The following is a 7,195-nucleotide window of genomic DNA, read 5'->3' as shown; positions in this document are numbered from 1 at the left end:
GGATAGGGGCACCTTCTTTTGGGGCTCATAAAATTGGACCCCCTGGTCCAATCGTTTTGAAACTTGGGGCATATTTTGGGGAGAGGCACTAGACGCTGTACTAAAAATTTGGTGTCTCTACCCCAAAAAACAGCCCCGCCAGAGCCCCAGATACCTGCGGATCAATTCTCCATGGTTTTCCATGGGAATAAATCTCCATAGGGAATAATAGAGTTCCCAGCAGACATTTCCCTCCCCTCCCCCTGCTTTCTGACGACCCTGAAGCGGGGGGAGGGTCTCCAAACCGGGGGATCCCCTGCCCCCACCTGGGGATTGGCAACCCTAAGGTTTTCTGAGCTGTTCTGTTTAAATGAGTGCATTGAATTTTGATAATTTTCAGTATAGTTATATGATAGCTTCTTGGAATTTGTTAATTATCGAGGGTGGTAATCACGGAAGCCTTGTGCTTTCTCTTGCTACCTACTACCTACTATTCTCATTTTTGGATTACTCAATCCCCAGGTGGGGGCAGGGGATCCCCCAGTTTGGAGGCCCTCCCCTCCGCTTCAGGGTCATCAGAAAGCGGGTTGGGGGGGGGAGAGGAAAATTGCTGGGCACTCCATTATTCCCTATGGAGACCGATTCCCCATAGGGTATGATGGAGAATTGATCTGTGGGTCTCTGGGGGGGCTGTTTTTTTTGAGGCAGAGGTGCCAAAATTTCAGCATAGCATCCTGTGCCTCTCCTCACAACAGCCCCCAACTTTCAAAAAGATTGGACCGGGGGGTCCAGTTCTATCAGCCCTGAACGTAGGTGCCCCATCCTCCATTATTTCCTATGGAAGGAAGGTGTTTCAAAGGAGTGTGGTCCCTTTAAATGTGATTGCCAGAACTCTTTTTGGAGTTCAGTTATGCTTGTCACACCCTTGCTCCGGGCTCCATCCCCAATGTCCCCTGATATTTTTTGAGTTGGACTTGGCAACACTAGTATAAACTTTGGTGGGTATAAGCACTTCTTCATGCTTGTGCACGAAAGCTTATCCCGAGAATAAAACTCCACAGGTGTTAATGGTGCTGCTGGACTCCAGCTTTGCTCTGCTGCCTCAAACCAACTTGCATATGGGCCACCAGACTCAGACCCACATAGTGTACTCACCTGAGTCTGTCTCCCAAGAACTAGTAGGTTTAGCCCAGCAGGCGCAGAATCCAGTCCAACACTCTGTACACACAGTGGCCAAAAAACCCAGGTGCCACCAGGAAGTCCCATCGGTGGGGCCAGGACACTAGAAGTCCTTACACTGTTGCCCCTCCCAAGAATACAGAGCATCACTTGCCCCAGAGAGAGAGAATCAGTGTATGAAGAGATGCATTGCTGGGGAACTGAGGCTCTTATCACCTCCTATAAGGTATCTGGAAAACTGTGTGTAAATTAACCAGTGAAGGGACAAGATTGGTTTGACTTAGGCCTCATTTTGGTCAGGAGCTCACAGTAGTGGAGTTCCGGAAGCTCTAAATTTTATTGTGCGCTTTTGTTCTTACACCCCCCCCCCCCCCAAAAAAAAAACACACCTTGCTTCTGGGCAATTTTGCTGAACTCCAAGATTTTACAGACTTTCTAATATTTCCCCACACAAAAAATGGGGAAATAACACAAACATATAAAGCAGACAGATGGAAATCTTCATGCCGCTGTGGCCATAGAGGAGAAAGGAATTTGAAAAGTATGATGGGACGAAGGTTTTATTATGACCGTTCTAATTCAAGAAGCATTTTATGGTAGATGCTGAGCTGATATCATTTAGTACACCTTCCGGTGATGTCCGGGGTGTGTGGCGTATGCAAATGAGTTATGCTAATGAGTTTTTCTACGAAATGACCCCTGGTTTGACTAAGATCGTTGAAGTCATTATATTGTTCTTGTAGGGCTATATCTTCCAAATTTTAGTTTGGTCGTTTGGCTACTGTGTGGTATGGTTTCCTGGGTCAGAAAACTTTTGAAAGCTCCTACCGTGTCACAAGTTTTGTTAGTTTTTCAGGTATTACTGGACTCTTTTCTACTTTTGTAAGAGAAGAGAATGAATACAGTTCGGGGGGGGGGGGAGAGTTGAGAGATTTAATCCCCACTGAGGGAGAAAGAAGGGTGGAGAACAGGGTTGCCAATTCAATAAATATCTGGGGACTTCGGGGGTGGAGCCAGGAGCAAGGTTGTGACAAGCACAATTGAACTCCGAAGGGAGTTCTGGCCATCACATTTAAAGGTACCGCACACCTTTTAAATCAGGGGTGTCAAACTCATTTGTTATGAGGGCCAGATCTGACATAAATGACACCTTGCTGGGCTGGGCCATGTCAGGTTGGGCCGGGCCATGTGTGTACCTATTTAAGATTAGGCAGCAGAGATATACCGTAAGTTTTATAAAGAACACAAACAACAAATATATATTTTTTAAAAACTTAAAACGTTAGCACTCATTGGTCTTAAAGATACTTTCTTTGTATTTCTCCCATGGGATCCAGAGAACTGGGCAAAGGAAGCTCTGGCGTTTTCCTTCCTTCCACAGGGGACTGTGGGGGGGAGCCTCAGCCAATAGAAGGAAAAGAGGCTTGGCTCAGTAGCTCTGCTGTGCAATTGAGAGAGTCTGGAAAAACAAACTCTGTCCTCCCCCCTTCTTCCTAAGGGAGAAGCTCAGCCAGTGGAGAAATAGAGGTTGTGCTCTGTAGCTCCTGTGCGATTGAGCAAGCCTTGCAAAGCAAGCTGTGATGCAGAAGGAAGCAAGATATAGGAGAAGGAAACAGATGACAGCCAATTGCTGGGGGGGGGGGCTGATAGGAGCCCTCTGAGGGCCTGATTCGGCCCCTGAACTGCATGTTTGACACCCCTGTTTTAAATGCCTTCCCTCCTTGGAAATAATAAAGAATAGGGGCACCACCTTTGGGGGTTCATAAAATTTGACCCTGTGGTCCAATCTTTTTGAAATTTGGAGGGTCTTTTGAAGAGAGGCATTGGATGCTATGCTGCAAATTTGGTGCACCTACTTCAAATAACAGACCGTAAAGAGCACCAGATACCCACCAATCAACTCTCACCTAGAGAATCGGTCTCCATAGGGAATAATCAGTGCCCAGCAGACATTTCCCTCCCCCCCCCCACTTTCTTTGTGATTAAAACAATTTTATTTGGTAACATATGGTAACAAATTATATTTCTTGCATCATTAATAATTTCTTTTATCTATCCCATATATTTCTTTCTACCCACCCCTCCCCCCGTTACTTGACCCCCGCTGGTGTTATTTACTTAAAGTACTAATGTTTAAAGGTACCCTTAACTAATAAAAATAAATAATAAAAATTCAGCCTCCTCTTTGGAATCCAGATAAGAAAATCAGATATCAGGATCTCTTAGATGAGAAGAACAATTTGAAAAATAAGTCGGAATTAGAACAGTTGGGAATAAAGATTGACTGGTGGACAATGAACCAGATAATAGCAAAGTATAATAAGGATAAGTCGATAGGTTTTACAAAAAGCAACTTTGATTTCGATAAACTATTACTGACAAGGGAAACTAAAGTAATTAAATGGGTATATAGCTATCTAATTCAAATAAAACTGGAAGATGAAGTTGTAAAAGAAACAATGATTAGATGGTCAAAGAATTTTCAGAAAAATATTAGTCTAGATCAATGGCTTACTTTATGTAAGATGAATTATAAGATTATGAAACCAGTAAATTTCCGTGAAATTTTTTCAAAATGTACCACAGATGGTATATCACCCCACTACAGATCTCCAAAATTAACAAATCTAGTTCGGCTGATTGTTGGAAGTGTGAAACAGTCACAGGCTCATTCTTTCATATCTGGTGGAGCTGTAAATTTGCCAAAAAATATTGGATAATGATCTATGACATGTTAAAAGAAATATTAGGTACGAGTATACAATTCAAACCTGAGGTGATGCTTCTCTCCTTAGTGAAAAAAGAAGTGTCTATAGAGGATGAATATATAACGGTGTATACGATTACAGCGGCGAGGATAGTGTTTGCTAAATACTGGCGACAAAAATGCTGCCCGGACATAAATGAAGTGATTGAGAAAATTCTACAAGCTGCTGAAATGGATATTCTTTCCAGTTTATTACGAGGAGTGTCCAAAGAAGAAGCTAGCAGAAAATGGGAGAAATTTTATAAATGGCTTGAGAAAAAAAATTATAAGAAATAAATATAAACTCGGTAATTTTTTCATTAATATATTATTGAGGTATGAAGGATAACGCAAGGCAAACTGCTTGCTACTCCCCTTTCCGATTTGATTTGGCTTTTTCTTTCTTTCTTTTTTTGTGTTTGCCCTATGTCTTGAGGTTCCCGTCATGTCATATAGCCTTGCTATACAGGTTTTTTATTATTATAAGGGAGTAAACCACACTCACTCCCATCTGGATGACTGTAATATGTACCATGTGACAAAGTATTACTTTTGTTTTGTACCTGTATCTGTATTTGTGATTCACACCGCAGATTTAATAAACGCATAAAACGTGGAAAAAAAAAACTAATAAAAATAAAAATTAATATTCTTCTTTTTTCTAAGACTTAATCATTATCAAAAATTGTCCAATGTCCTTTTATTTTCCACTCTTTTTCTACATATCTTCTGAACTTTTTCCACTCCATCTTCAAAACTTCTAAATCATAGTCTCTTAAAATTCTTGTTAATTTGTCCATTTCACTCCATGTCATTAACTTTTACAATCCAATCCCATTTCTCTGGTATTTTTTCTTGCTTCCACAACTGCGCATATAATGTCCTAGCAGCTGAAAGCAAGTACCAAATTATAGTTCTATCTTCTTTTGGAAATTTTTCCATTTGTAATCCCAACAGAAAAGTCTCGGCAACTTTCTTAAATTCATATCCCAAGATCCTAGAAATTTCTTGTTGAATTATCTGCCAATACGTCTTTGCTCTTTCACAAGTCTACCACATATGGTAGAAAGAACCTTCATTGTTATCTTCACACCCAAATATTTTACCTTGGAGGTAACTTCACAGCCCTTTAGTCTCTGCAATTCTTGTTGCTTATTTATTTACATATTTTTACATAGAAGTTTTGATTTTCCTTTATTAATACAAAGTCCCGCCATCTCCCCATATTCTTGTATTTTGGCTAACAACAAAGGTGTGACTTGTATGCGGTTTTCATTTAAAAACATTATATCATCTGCAAATGCTCTGTATTTGTAAGTAAATACTTTTACTTTTAATCCTTCTATTTCTTTATCTTCTTGAATTTGCATCAGTAATATTTCAAGAGTAATTATAAACAACAGTAGAGAAAATGGACAACCTTGTCTTGTACCTTTACTAATTATCATGTCTTCTGTAAGATCTGCATTTATACATAGCCTTGCACGTTGTTCAGTATATATTGCTTTTATCATTCTTATAAAGCTTTCTCCCAGCTCCATTTTCTCCATTACTGCAAACATAAAATCCCAATTTAAATTGTCAAATGTTTTCTCTGCGTCCGCAAAGAATAATGCTACTTCCTTTTCTGGATGTCTTTCATAATATTATACAATATTTACAAAAGTTCTGATATTGTCTCTTATTTGCCTTTTGGGAAGAAACCCCACTTGATCTTCCTTTATAAAATCTATCAAATATTGTTTAAACCGTTCTGCCAAGATTCTTGTATATATTTTATAGTCATTATTTAATAATGAAATTGGTCTATATTTTTTTACGTTTGTAACATCTCTGTCTTCCTTTGGAATCAACGAAATAACAGCTTCCTTCCACGTATTTGGTATTTTCCCTTTTGTTCTTATCATATTCATCAATTTTTTGAAGTTTCGGGATTAACTCCTCTTTGAGGTTTTTAAAAAATTTAGCTGTATATGTTAAAACACAAAAAAAAATTAGCTGTATATCCATCTGGCCCAGGTAATTTTCCATTTTTCATTGCATTAATTGCTGCTTCAATTTCTATTTTTTCAATTGGATCGTTCAAAACTTTTCGCATATTTTCTGCTAAAGGTGCTATTTTTATCTTTTGTAAGTACTCTTCCATCTTTTCTTTCCTTATTTTAACACCTTTAAATAACTTGGCATAATACTTAAAGAATTCTCTTTTTATTTTATTTTCCGGGTTTGCTTGCTCCCTTGAAAGATTTCTGCTGCAATCTTTTCAGATTCCATTCCAGTTCTTTATTTAACAAATGTTTCATTTGCGTTTGTAATATTGTAATCTCCCTTATAATTTTCTTTTTCCCTGGCCTTTTTTTCAGTTCCCCTTCTTTTTTCTTTATTTCATTTTGAATGTCCGACATCTGTTTTTCTTTTGCCCTCTTTTCTTTGTTATTCAATGTAATCAATATTCCTCTCATTACTGCTTTATAAGCATCCCAGACCGTCTGAAATTCTATATCCTCTTTATCGTTTATTTGGAAGAAAGCTTTAGTGTCATTTTCTAGAGATGTCACTATTTCTTTATTCTGTAGTAAATCTTCATTCAATCTCCATCTTCTCAATTTCTTAGACAATTTTGTAATCCACATTATTGGGTTATGGTCAGCCCCAATTTTAGGTAAAATCTCTATGTTCTTTGTTATAAGGTCTAAGTCTTTAGTACCCCACAACATGTCAATTCTGGAAAAAGTTTTATGTCTTGCTGAAAAAAAGGTATAGTCCCGCACTTCAGGATTAAATTTCCTCCATATATCCTCCAAATTTTCTTGTTTGACCAATTAAAAAAAAAAGACTTTGGCAATTTTCCTTCCTTATTATTTTTTTTTACCCCCAGATCTATCCAGTGTGTTCTTAATTGTTCCATTAAAGTCCCCCATTATCAAAACTTGGTCATAAGTCAGTTCATCAAATTGTTGTATAATGTCTTTTTAAAAAGCATCCTTTGCACCATTTGGTGCATACAGGCCCACTATCAATGTCTTTTCAAAATTTTTATTCAAGATTTTTCCCACCATTTCTTTTGTCATATATTTTATAACTACATCTCTTGGTTGCAGCGTACGCTGCAATCTCCGTCTTCACTTTAAACCCACACCCAAGAGAGGAGGTATCCCTCAGAGGAAGCTTCAGGTTGGCAGCCTTCAATCAGCCGAAGTTAAAGCTGCCTTCCAGGCAAAACTCCAGTCAAGAATTGAGGACCCCAGTTGCCCCACAGACCCTTCTCCAGAAGCACTCTGGGAACACCTA

Source organism: Heteronotia binoei, chromosome 7 (assembly GCF_032191835.1).
Source record: "Heteronotia binoei isolate CCM8104 ecotype False Entrance Well chromosome 7, APGP_CSIRO_Hbin_v1, whole genome shotgun sequence".
In the NCBI taxonomy this organism is placed as follows: Eukaryota; Metazoa; Chordata; class Lepidosauria; order Squamata; family Gekkonidae; genus Heteronotia; species Heteronotia binoei.
The sequence above is the reverse complement of the archived record's forward strand: the minus strand, read 5'-3'. Positions refer to the sequence as shown.